Source organism: Ambystoma mexicanum, chromosome 2q (genome assembly GCF_040938575.1).
Source record: "Ambystoma mexicanum isolate Mex_15411 chromosome 2q, UKY_AmexF1_1, whole genome shotgun sequence".
In the NCBI taxonomy this organism is placed as follows: Eukaryota; Metazoa; Chordata; class Amphibia; order Caudata; family Ambystomatidae; genus Ambystoma; species Ambystoma mexicanum.
In genome coordinates this window covers 16,750,315-16,764,340 of record NC_090924.1, presented here as the reverse complement: position 1 = coordinate 16,764,340, position 14,026 = coordinate 16,750,315, and positions in this window count along the sequence as shown.

The following is a 14,026-nucleotide window of genomic DNA, read 5'->3' as shown; positions in this document are numbered from 1 at the left end:
TGACTGGACTCTAACAGAATTACTGTAAGAACCTACTTGAAGGATACGTCTACAAATAAAATAAAATGTTTAGTTTCTGACTGTTACTGAAGACAACCATGTGGCCTAGATATGTCAGCAAAAGAAAAAAGAGTGAGCCAGACATGTGATGTCATCAGTGATGTCATCAATGACATTTGTGATGTCATCTTTGATGTCCTGGGTGTTAGTCTTAGCAGTGCACGGTGGTGGCGCGAGTTATGGTTGCTTAGCTTACCATAACTGGCGAATTTCAAGGGTTTTTCGGTTTTACTTGGAACCATAACGTCCCTTTAACAAAGTTTTTTCACTGAATTTCATAGGTTTTTAGTAGCGCAACTTAACCATAACGTCCCTTTAACAAAGTTTTTTCATTGAATTTCATAGGTTTTTATTAGTGCAACTTAACCATAACGTCCCTGTAACATTTTTTTTTTACTAAATTTTAAAGGTTTTTATTAGTACAACGTGACCATAACATCCTTTTCAATAGATGAAGACCACTAACATCTTATGTCCTCAAAGTGGGAATGCCGGGTGGTAAAAAAAACAAAAAGATTTTCCTTCCTACGCCGAGACGCCTGCGGCGTCTCGGCGTAGGAAGGAAAATCTTTTACCAAGATGGCCACCATGGAAAGGGAAGGCGGGGTGTATAAAGAACACAACGGCGCATGAGCGGGGTTTGGGGGGGCACAGGGGAGACACATGGGTTTGAGCGGGGGGTGAGAGGGAACAGGGTACAAACGGGGCATGAGCAGGGGGTGGGGGGGAAAAGGAAGGAAACACAGGGCATGAGCGGTGGTGGGGGGAACACGAGAGAGACATGGGGCATGAGCAGCGGGTGGGGAGGAACATGAGGGAGACACAGGGTATGAGCAGGGGATGGGGAGGAACACGAGGGAGACACAGGGCATGAGCGGGGGGGTACAGGGCACATACGGGACATGAGCGGGGGTGGGGAGGAAAGGAGAGAGACAAGGGGCATGAGCAGGGGTTGGCGGGAACACGAGGGAGACACGGAGCATGAGCGGGGGGTAACATGAGGGAAACACGGGGCATGAGCGGGGGTGGGGGGAACATGAGGGAGACACGGGGCATGAGCGGGGCTGGGGGCAAGGGGAGACAGACACGGGGCATGAGCAGGGGGTGGGGGGCAACAGGAGACAGACACGGGGCATGGGTGGGAGCAAGAGGAGACAGACACGGGGCATGAGCGGGGGGTGGGGGTAACAGGAGACAGACACGGGGCATGAGCGGGGGGTGGAGGGTACAGAAGACAGACACGGGGCATGAGCGGGGGGTGGGAGGGTACAGGAGACAGACGCGGGGCATGAGCGGGGGGTGGGGGTACAGGAGACAGACACGGGACATGAGCGGGTGGGGGGAACAGGAGACAGACACGGGGCATGAGCAAGGAGGGCAACAAGATACAGACATGGGGCATGAGCGGGGGGGTGGGGAGGTACAGGAGACAGACACGAGCATGAGCGGGGGGGTGGGGGGGTACAGGAGACAGACACGGGGCATGAGCAGGGGGTGGGGGGCAACAGGAGAGAGACACGGGGCATGAGCGGGGGGTGGGGGGAACAGGAGACAGACACAGAGCATGAGCGGGGGGTGGGGGGAACAAAAGAGACAGACACGGGGCATGAGCGGGGGGTGGGGGGCAACAGGAGAGAGACACAGGGCAGGAGCGGGGGGTGGGGGGCAACAGGAGACAGACACGGGGCATGAGCGGGGGGTGAGGGCAACAGGAGACAGACACGGAGCATGAGCGGGGGGTGGGGAGAACAGGAGAGAGACACGGGACATGAGCGGGTGGGGGGAACCGGAGACAGACACGGGGCATGAGCGGGGGGGGCAACAGGAGACAGACACGGGGCATGAGCGGGCGGTAGGGGGTACAGGAGACAGACATGGGGCATGAGCGGGGGGTGGGGGGCAAAAGGAGAGAGACACGGGGCATGAGCGGGGGGTGGGGGGAACAGGAGACAGACACAGAGCATGAGCGGGGGGTTGGGGGAACAAAAGAGACAGACACGGGGCATGAGCGGGGGGTGGGGGGCAACAGGAGAGAGACACAGGGCAGGAGCGGGGGGTCGGGGGCAACAGGAGACAGACACGGGGCATGAGCGGGGGGGCAACAGGAGAGAGACACGGGACATGAGCGGGTGGGGGGAACCGGAGACAGACACGGGGCATTAGCGGGGGGGGCAACAGGAGACAGACACGGGGCATGAGCGGGCGGTAGGGGGTACAGGAGACAGACATGGGGCATGAGCGGGGGGTGGGGGCAACAGGAGAGAGACACGGGGCATGAGCGGGGGGTGGGGGGAACAGGAGACAGACACGGGGCATGAGCAGGGGGTGGGGGGAACAGGAGACAGACACAGAGCATGAGCGGGGGGTGGGGGGAACAAAAGAGACAGACACGGGGCATGAGCGGGGGGTGGGGGGCAACAGGAGAGAGACACAGGGCAGGAGCGGGGGTGGGGGGCAACAGGAGACAGACACGGGGCATGAGCGGGGGGTGAGGGCAACAGGAGACAGACACGGAGCATGAGCGGGGGGTGGGGAGAACAGGAGACAGACATGGGGCATGAGAGGGGGTGGGGGGCAACAGGAGACAGACACGGGGCATGAGCGGGGGGTGGGGGGCAACAGGAGAGAGACACGGGACATGAGCGGGTGGGGGGAACCAGAGACAGACACGGGGCATGAGCGGGGGGGCAACAGGAGACAGACACGGGGCATGAGCGGGCGGTAGGGGGTACAGGAGACAGACATGGGGCATGAGCGGGGGGTGGGGGGCAACAGGTTAGAGACACGGGGCATGAGCGGGGGGTGGGGGGACCAGGAGACAGACACAGAGCATGAGCGGGGGGTGGGGGGAACAAAAGAGACAGACACGGGGCATGAGCGGGGGGTGGGGGGCAACAGGAGAGAGACACAGGGCAGGAGTGGGGGGTGGGGGGCAACAGGAGACAGACACGGGGCATGAGCGGGGGGTGAGGGCAACAGGAGACAGACACGGAGCATGAGCGGGGGGTGGGGAGAACAGGAGACAGACACGGGGCATGAGAGGGGGTGGGGGCAATAGGAGACAGACACAGGGCATGAGCGGGGGGTGGGGGGGCAACAGGAGAGAGACACGGGACATGAGCGGGTGGGGGGAACCGGAGACAGACACGGGGCATGAGAGGGGGGTGGGGGGAACAGGAGACAGACACGGGGCATGAGCGGGGGGTGGAGGGCAACAGGAGACAGACACGGGGCATGAGCAGGGGGTGGGGGGCAACAGGATACAGACACGGGGCATGAGCAGGGGGTGGGGGGCAACAGGAGACAGACACGGGGCATGAGCGGGGGGTGGGGGGCAACAGGAGACAGACACGGGGCATGAGCGGGGGTGGGGGCAGCAGGAGACAGACACGGGGCATGAGCGGGGGGTGAGGGGCAACAGGAGACAGACACGGGGCATGAGCGGGGGTGGGGTCAACAGGGAGGGGGAAAGAGACACAGGGCCAAGAGCGGGGGTGAGCGGGAGGGGGAAAGAGACACGGGGCCAAGAGCAGGGGTGGGCGGGAGGGGGAAAGAGACACGGGGCCAAGAGCGGGGGTGGGCGGGAGGGAGACAGAGACACGGGGCCAAGAGCGGGGGTGGGCGGGAGGGAGACAGAGACACAGGGCCAAGAGCGGGGGTGTGCGGGAGGGAGACAGAGACACGGGGCCAAGAGCAGGGGTGGGCGGGAGGGAGACAGAGACACGGGGCCATGAGCGGGGGTGTGCGGGAGGGAGACAGAGACACGGGGCCAAGAGCGGGGGTGGGCGGGAGGGAGACAGACACACGGGGCCAAGAGCGGGGGTGGGCGGGACGGAGACAGAAACACGGGGCGAGAGCGGGGGTGGGGGGGTACAGGAGACAGACACGGGGCATGAGCGGGGGTGGGGGGGTACAGGAGACAGACACGGGGCATGAGCGGGGGGTGGGGGCAACAGGAGACAGACACGGGGCATGAGCGGGGGTGGGGGGAACAACAGAGACAGACACGGGGCATGAGCAGGGGGTGGGGGGCAACAGGAGACAGACACAGGGCATGAGCGGGGGGTGGGGGGCAACAGGAGAAAGACACGGGGCATGAACGGGGGGTGGGGGGCAACAGGAGACAGACACGGGGCATGAGCGGGGAGTGGGGGGCAACAGGAGACAGACACGGGGCATGAGCGGGGGGTGGGGGGGAACAGGAGACAGACACAGAGCATGAGCGGGGGGTGGGGAGAACAGGAGACAGACACAGGGCATGAGCAGGGGGTGGGGGGCAACAAGAGACAGACACAGGGCATGAGCGCAGGTGGGAGGAACAGGAGACAGACACAGGGCATGAGTGGGGTGTGGGGAGAACAGGAGACAGACACGGGGCATGAGCGAGGGGGTGGGGGGCAACAGGAGACAGACACGGGGCATGAGCGGGGGTGTGGGGGCAACAGGAGACAGACACGGGCATGAGCGCGGAGTGGGGGGAAACAGGAGACAGACACAGGGCATGAGCGGGGGGTGGGGGGAACAAAAGAGACAGACACGGGGCATGAGCGGGGGGTGGGGGCAACAGGAGAGAGACACAGGGCAGGAGTGGGGGGTGGGGGGCAACAGGAGACAGACACGGGGCATGAGAGGGGGTGGGGGGGTACAGGAGACAGACACGGGGCATGAGCGGGGGGTGGGGGCAACAGGAGACAGACACGGGGCATGAGCGGGGGTGGGGGGAACAACAGAGACAGACACGGGGCATGAGCAGGGGGTGGGGGGCAACAGGAGACAGACACAGGGCATGAGCGGGGGGTGGGGGGCAACAGGAGAAAGACACGGGGCATGAACGGGGGGTGGGGGGCAACAGGAGACAGACACGGGGCATGAGCGGGGAGTGGGGGGCAACAGGAGACAGACACGGGGCATGAGCGGGGGGTGGGGGGGAACAGGAGACAGACACAGAGCATGAGCGGGGGGTGGGGAGAACAGGAGACAGACACAGGGCATGAGCAGGGGGTGGGGGGCAACAAGAGACAGACACAGGGCATGAGCGCAGGTGGGAGGAACAGGAGACAGACACAGGGCATGAGTGGGGTGTGGGGAGAACAGGAGACAGACACGGGGCATGAGCGAGGGGGTGGGGGCAACAGGAGAGAGACACAGGGCAGGAGTGGGGGGTGGGGGGCAACAGGAGACAGACACGGGGCATGAGAGGGGGTGGGGGGGCAACAAGAGACAGACACGGGGCATGAGCGGGGGTGGGGGGCAACAGGAGAGAGACACGGGACATGGGTGGGAGCAACAGGAGACAGACACGGGGCATGAGAGGGGGTGGGGGGGCAACAAGAGACAGACACGGGGCATGAGCGGGGGTGGGGGGGAACAGGAGACAGACACAGAGCATGAGCGGGGGGTGGGGAGAACAGGAGACAGACACAGGGCATGAGCAGGGGGTGGGGGGCAACAAGAGACAGACACAGGGCATGAGCGCAGGTGGGAGGAACAGGAGACAGACACAGGGCATGAGTGGGGTGTGGGGAGAACAGGAGACAGACACGGGGCATGAGCGAGGGGGTGGGGGGCAACAGGAGACAGACACGGGGCATGAGCGGGGGTGTGGGGGCAACAGGAGACAGACACGGGCATGAGCGCGGAGTGGGGGGAAACAGGAGACAGACACAGGGCATGAGCGGGGGGTGGGGGGAACAAAAGAGACAGACACGGGGCATGAGCGGGGGGTGGGGGCAACAGGAGAGAGACACAGGGCAGGAGTGGGGGGTGGGGGGCAACAGGAGACAGACACGGGGCATGAGAGGGGGTGGGGGGGCAACAAGAGACAGACACGGGGCATGAGCGGGGGTGGGGGGAACAGGAGACAGACACGGGCATGAGCAAGGGGGGCAACAGGAGACAGACATGGGGCATGAGCGGGGGGGTGGGGAGGTACAGGAGACAGACACGAGCATGAGCGGGGGGGTGGGGGGGTACAGGAGACAGACACGGGGCATGAGCAGGGGGTGGGGGGCAACAGGAGAGAGACACGGGGCATGAGCGGGGGGTGGGGGGAACAGGAGACAGACACAGAGCATGAGCGGGGGGTGGGGGGAACAAAAGAGACAGACACGGGGCATGAGCGGGGGGTGGGGGGCAACAGGAGAGAGACACAGGGCAGGAGCGGGGGGTCGGGGGCAACAGGAGACAGACACGGGGCATGAGCGGGGGGTGGGGGGCAACAGGAGAGAGACACGGGACATGAGCGGGTGGGGGGAACCGGAGACAGACACGGGGCATTAGCGGGGGGGCAACAGGAGACAGACACGGGGCATGAGCGGGCGGTAGGGGGTACAGGAGACAGACATGGGGCATGAGCGGGGGGTGGGGGGCAACAGGAGAGAGACACGGGGCATGAGCAGGGGGTGGGGGGAACAGGAGACAGACACGGGGCGTGAGCGGGGGGTGGGGGGAACAGGAGACAGACACAGAGCATGAGCGGGGGGTGGGGGGAACAAAAGAGACAGACACGGGGCATGAGCGGGGGGTGGGGGGCAACAGGAGAGAGACACAGGGCAGGAGCGGGGGGTGGGGGGCAACAGGAGACAGGCACGGGGCATGAGCGGGGGGTGAGGGCAACAGGAGACAGACACAGAGCATGAGCGGGGGGTGGGGAGAACAGGAGACAGACATGGGGCATGAGAGGGGGTGGGGGGCAACAGGAGACAGACACGGGGCATGAGCGGGGGGTGGGGGGCAACAGGAGAGAGACACGGGACATGAGCGGGTGGGGGGAACCGGAGACAGACACGGGGCATGAGCGGGGGGGCAACAGGAGACAGACACGGGGCATGAGCGGGCAGTAGGGGGTACAGGAGACAGACATGGGGCATGAGCGGGGGGTGGGGGGCAACAGGAGAGAGACACGGGGCATGAGCGGGGGGTGGGGGGAACAGGAGACAGACACAGAGCATGAGTGGGGGGTGGGGGGAACAAAAGAGACAGACACGGGGCATGAGCGGGGGGTGGGGGGGCAACAGGAGAGAGACACAGGGCAGGAGCGGGGGGTGGGGGGCAACAGGAGACAGACACGGGGCATGAGCGGGGGGTGGGGGGCAACAGGAGAGAGACACGGGACATGAGCGGGTGGGGGGAACCGGAGACAGACACGGGGCATGAGCGGGGGGGCAACAGGAGACAGACACGGGGCATGAGCGGGCGGTAGGGGGTACAGGAGACAGACATGGGGCATGAGCGGGGGGTGGGGGGCAACAGGAGAGAGACACGGGGCATGAGAGGGGGTGGGGGGAACAGGAGACAGACACGGGGCATGAGCGGGGGTGGGGGGAACAGGAGACAGACACGGGGCATGAGCGGGGGTGGGGGAACAACAGAGACAGACACGGGGCAGGAGCGGGGGGTGGAGGGCAACAGGAGACAGACAAGGGCATGAACAGGGGGTGGGGGGCAACAGGATACAGACACGGGGCATGAGCGAGGGGTGGGGGGCAACAGGAGACAGACACGGGGCATGAGCGGGGGGTGGGGGGCAACAGGAGACAGACACGGGGCATGAGCGGGGGTGGGGGCAGCAGGAGACAGACACGGGGCATGAGCGGGGGGTGAGGGGCAACAGGAGACAGACACGGGGCATGAGCGGGGGTGGGGTCAACAGGGAGGGGGAAAGAGACACAGGGCCAAGAGCGGGGGTGAGCGGGAGGGGGAAAGAGACACGGGGCCAAGAGCAGGGGTGGGCGGGAGGGGGAAAGAGACACGGGGCCAAGAGCGGGGGTGGGCGGGAGGGAGACAGAGACACGGGGCCAAGAGCGGGGGTGGGCGGGAGGGAGACATAGACACAGGGCCAAGAGCGGGGGTGTGCGGGAGGGAGACAGAGACACGGGGCCAAGAGCAGGGGTGGGCGGGAGGGAGACAGAGACACGGGGCCAAGAGCGGGGGTGTGCGGGAGGGAGACAGAGACACGGGGCCAAGAGCGGGGGTGGGCGGGAGGGAGACAGACACATGGGGCCAAGAGCGGTGGTGGGCGGGACAGAGACAGAAACACGGGGCGAGAGCGGGGGTGGGGGGTACAGGAGACAGACACGGGGCATGAGCGGGGGTGGGGGGGTACAGGAGACAGACACGGGGCATGAGCAGGGGGTGGGGGCAACAGGAGACAGACACGGGGCATGAGCGGGGGTGGGGGGAACAACAGAGACAGACACGGGGCATGAGCAGGGGGTGGGGGGCAACAGGAGACAGACACAGGGCATGAGCGGGGGGTGGGGGGCAACAGGAGAAAGACACGGGGCATGAACGGGGGGTGGGGGGCAACAGAAGACAGACACGGGGCATGAGCGGGGAGTGGGGGGCAACAGGAGACAGACACGGGGCATGAGCGGGGGGTGGGGGGAACAGGAGACAGACACAGAGCATGAGCGGGGGGTGGGGAGAACAGGAAACAGACACAGGGCATGAGCAGGGGGTGGGGGGCAACAAGAGACAGACACAGGGCATGAGCGCGGGTGGGAGGAACAGGAGACAGACACAGGGCATGAGTGGGGTGTGGGGAGAACAGGAGACAGACACGGGGCATGAGCGAGGGGGTGGGGGGCAACAGGAGACAGACACGGGGCATGAGCGGGGGTGTGGGGGCAACAGGAGACAGACACGGGCATGAGCGCGGAGTGGGGGGAAACAGGAGACAGACACAGGGCATGAGCGGGGGGTGGGGGCAACAGGAGAGAGACACAGGGCAGAAGTGGGGGGTGGGGGGCAACAGGAGACAGACACGGGGCATGAGAGGGGGTGGGGGGGCAACAGGAGAGAGACACGGGGCATGAGCGGGGGGTGGGGGGAACAGGAGACAGACACGGGGCATGAGCGGGGGGTGGGGGGAACAACAGAGACAGACACGGGGCAGGAGCGGGGGGTGGAGGGCAACAGGAGACAGACACGGGGCATGAGCAGGGGGTGGGGGCAACAGGAGACAGACAAGGGGCATGAGCGGGGGTGGGGGGTAACAGGAGACAGACACGGGGCATGAGCAGGGGGTGGGGGGCAACAGGAGACAGACACGGGGAATGAGCGGGGTGGGGGGCAGCAGGAGACAGACACGGGGCATGAGCGGGGGGTGAGGGGCAACAGGAGACAGACACGGGGCATGAGCAGGGGGTGGGGTCAACAGGGAGGGGGAAAGAGACACGGGGCCAAGAGCGGGGTGAGCGGGAGGGGGAAAGAGACACGGGGCCAAGAGCAGGGACGGGCGAGAGGGGAAAGAGACACGGGGCCAAGAGCGGGGGTGGGCGGGAGGGAGACAGAGACACGGGGCCAAGAGCGGGGGTGGGCGGGAGGGAGACAGAGACACGGGGCCAAGAGAGGGGGTGGGCGGGAGGGAGACAGAGACACGGGGCCAAGAGCGGGGGTGGGCGGGAGGGAGACAGAGACACGGGGCCAAGAGCGGGGGTGGGCGGGAGGGAGACAGACACACGGGGCCAAGAGCGGGGGTGGGTGGGAGGGAGACAGAAACACGGGGCCAGAGCGGGGGTGGGGGGGTACAGGAGACAGACACGGGGCATGAGCGGGGGTGGGCGGTACAGGAGACAGACACAGGGCATGAGCGGGGGGTGGGGGCAACAGGAGACAGACACGGGGCATGAGCGGGGGTGGGGGAACAACAGAGACAGACACGGGGCATGAGCAGGGGGTGGGGGGCAACAGGAGAGAGACACAGGGCATGAGCGGGGGGTGGGGGTCAACAGGAGACAGACACGGGGCATGAGCGGGGGGTGGGGGGCAACAGGAGACAGACACGGGGCATGAGCGGGGGGTGGGGGGCAACAGGTGACAGGCACGGGGCATGAGCGGGGGGTGGGGGGACAGGAGACAGACACGGAGCATGAGCGGGGGGTGGGGAGAACAGGAGACAGACACGGGGCATGAGCGGGGGTGGAGGGCAACAAGAGACAGACACAGGGCATGAGCGGGGATGGGAGGAACAGGAGACAGACACGGGGCATGAGCGGGGGGTGGGAGGAACAGGAGACAGACACCGGGCATGAACGGGGGTGGGGAGAACAGGAGACAGACACGGGGCATGAGCGAGGGGGTGGGGGGCAACAGGAGACAGACACGGGGCATGAGCGGTGGTGTGGGGGCAACAGGAGAAAGACACGGGCATGAGCGCGGAGTGGGGGGGTACAGGAGACAGACACGGGGCATGGGTGGGAGCAAGAGGAGACAGACATGGGGCATGAGCGGGGGCTGGGGGGGAACAGAAGACAGACACGGGGCATGAGCGGGGGGTGGGGGGTACAGAAGACAGACACGGGGCATGAGCGGGAGCGGGGTAGTGGGGGGCAACAGAAGAGAGACACGGGCATGAGTGGGGGGGTGGGGGGGTACGGGAGACAGACACAGGGCATGAGCGGGGGGTGGGGGCAACAGGAAAGAGATACGGGACATGAGCGGGTGGGGGGAACAGGAGACAGACACGGGGCATGAGCAGGGGGGGCAACAGGAGACAGACATGTGGCATGAGCTGGGGGGTGGGGGGGTACAGGAGACAGACACGGGGCATGAGCGGGGGGTGGGGGGCAACAGGAGAGAGACACGGGGCATGAGCAGGGGGTGGGGGGAACAAAAGAGACAGACACGGGGCATGAGCGGGGGGTGGAGAGAACAGGAGACAGACACGGGGCATGAGAGGGGGGTGGGGGGCAACAGGAGACAGACACGGGGCATGAGCGGGCGGTGGGGGGTACAGGAGACAGACACGGGGCATGAGCAGGGGTGGGGGTCAACAGGAGAGAGACACAGGGCATGAGCGGGGGGTGGGGGATCAACAGAGAGACACGGGGCAGGAGCGGGGGGTGGAGGGCAACAGGAGATAGACACGGGGCATGAGCGGGGGTGAGGGCAACAGGAGACAGACACGGGGCATGAGCTGGGGGTGGAGAGAACAGGAGACAGACACGGGGCATGAGCGGGCGGTGGTGGGTACAGGAGACAGACACGGGGCATGAGCAGGGGTGGGGGGCAACAGGAGAGAGACACGGGGCATGAGCGGGGGGTGGGGGATCAACAGAGAGACACGGGGCAGGAGCGGGGGGTGGAGGGCAACAGGAGACAGACACGGGGCATGAGCGGGGGTGGGGGGCAACAGGAGACAGACACGGGGCATGAGCGGGCGGTGGGGGGTACAGGAGACAGACACGGGGCATGAGCGTGGGGTGTGGGGAACAGGAGACAGACACGCGGCATGAGCGGGGGGTGGGGGGAACAACAGATAGACACGGAGCAGGAGCGGGGGGTGGGGGGCAACAGGAGACAGACACGGGGCAGGAGCGGGGGGTGGGGGGAACAACAGAGAGACATGGGGCAGGAGAGGGGGGTGGAGGGCAACAGGAGACAGACACGGGGCATGAGCGGGGGTGGGGGGCAACAGGAGACAGACACGGGGCATGAGCAGGCGGTGGGGGGCAACAGGAGAGAGACACGGGGCATGAGCAGGGGGTGGGGGGAACAACAGAGAGACACGCGTCAGGAGCGGGAGGTGGGGGGCAACAGGAGACAGACACGGGGCATGAGCGGGGGTGGGCAGGAGGGGGAAAGAGACACAGGGTAAGAGCGGGGGGTGGGCAGGAGGGGGGAAGACACACGGGGCAAGAGCGGGGGGTGGGCGGGAGGGAGACAGACACACGGGGCAAGAGCGGGGGTGTGGGGGTACAGGAGACAGACACGGGGCATGAGCGTGGGTGGGGGGGTACAGGAGAAAGACACAGGGCATGAGCGGGGGGTGGGGTAACAGGAGACAGACACGGGGCATGAGCGGGGGTGGGGGGAACAACACAGACAGACACGGGGCATGAGCAGGGGGTGGGGGGCAACAGGAGACAGACACGGGGCATGAGCGGGGGGTGGGGGGCAACAGGAGACAGACACGGGGCATGAGCGGGGGGTGGGGGGAACAGGAGACAGACACGGGGCATGAGCGGGGGGTGGGGGGAACAACAGAGACAGACACGGGGCAGGAGCGGGGGGTGGAGGGCAACAGGAGACAGACACGGGGCATGAGCAGGGGGTGGGGGCAACAGGAGACAGACAAGGGGCATGAGCGGGGGTGGGGGGCAACAGGAGACAGACACGGGGCATGAGCAGGGGGTGGGGGGCAACAGGAGACAGACACGGGGAATGAGCGGGGTGGGGGGCAGCAGGAGACAGACACGGGGCATGAGCGGGGGGTGAGGGGCAACAGGAGACAGACACGGGGCATGAGCAGGGGGTGGGGTCAACAGGGAGGGGGAAAGAGACACGGGGCCAAGAGCGGGGTGAGCGGGAGGGGGAAAGAGACACGGGGCCAAGAGCAGGGACGGGCGAGAGGGGAAAGAGACACGGGGCCAAGAGCGGGGGTGGGCGGGAGGGAGACAGAGACACGGGGCCAAGAGCGGGGGTGGGCGGGAGGGAGACAGAGACACGGGGCCAAGAGCGGGGGTGGGCGGGAGGGAGACAGAGACACGGGGCCAAGAGCGGGGGTGGGCGGGAGGGAGACAGAGACACGGGGCCAAGAGCGGGGGTGGGCGGGAGGGAGACAGACACACGGGGCCAAGAGCGGGGGTGGGTGGGAGGGAGACAGAAACACTGGGCCAGAGCGGGGGTGGGGGGGTACAGGAGACAGACACGGGGCATGAGCGGGGGTGGGCAGTACAGGAGACAGTCACGGGGCATGAGCGGGGGGTGGGGGCAACAGGAGACAGACACGGGGCATGAGCGGGGGTGGGGGAACAACAGAGACAGACACGGGGCATGAGCAGGGGGTGGGGGGCAACAGGAGAGAGACACAGGGCATGAGCGGGGGGTGGGGGTCAACAGGAGACAAACACGGGGCATGAGCGGGGGGTGGGGGGCAACAGGAGACAGACACGGGGCATGAGCGGGGGGTGGGGGGCAACAGGTGACAGGCACGGGGCATGAGCGGGGGGTGGGGGGGGACAGGAGACAGACACGGAGCATGAGCGGGGGGTGGGGAGAACAGGAGACAGACACGGGGCATGAGCGGGGGTGGGGGGCAACAAGAGACAGACACAGGGCATGAGCGGGGATGGGAGGAACAGGAGACAGACACGGGGCATGAGCGGGGGGTGGGAGGAACAGGAGACAGACACGGGGCATGAACGGGGGTGGGGAGAACAGGAGACAGACACGGGGCATGAGCGAGGGGGTGGGGGGCAACAGGAGACAGACACGGGGCATGAGCGGTGGTGTGGGGGCAACAGGAGACAGACACGGGCATGAGCGCCGAGTGGGGGGGTACAGGAGACAGACACGGGGCATGGGTGGGAGCAAGAGGAGACAGACTAGGGCATGAGCGGGGGCTGGGGGGGAACAGAAGACAGACACGGGGCATGAGCGGGGGGTGGGGGGTACAGAAGACAGACACGGGGCATCAGCGGGGTAGTGGGGGGCAACAGAAGAGAGACACGGGCATGAGTGGGGGGGTGGGGGGGTACGGGAGACAGACACAGGGCATGAGCGGGGGGTGGGGGCAACAGGAAAGAGATACGGGACATGAGCGGGTGGGGGGAACAGGAGACAGACACGGGGCATGAGCAGGGGGGGCAACAGGAGACAGACATGTGGCATGAGCTGGGGGGTGGGGGGGTACAGGAGACAGACACGGGGCATGAGCGGGGGGTGGGGGGCAACAGGAGAGAGACACGGGGCATGAGCAGGGGGTGGGGGGAACAAAAGAGACAGACACGGGGCATGAGCGGGGGGTGGAGAGAACAGGAGACAGACACGGGGCATGAGAGGGGGGTGGGGGGCAACAGGAGACAGACACGGGGCATGAGCGGGCGGTGGGGGGTACAGGAGACAGACACGGGGCATGAGCAGGGGTGGGGGTCAACAGGAGAGAGACACAGGGCATGAGCGGGGGGTGGGGGATCAACAGAGAGACACGGGGCAGGAGCGGGGGGTGGAGGGCAACAGGAGA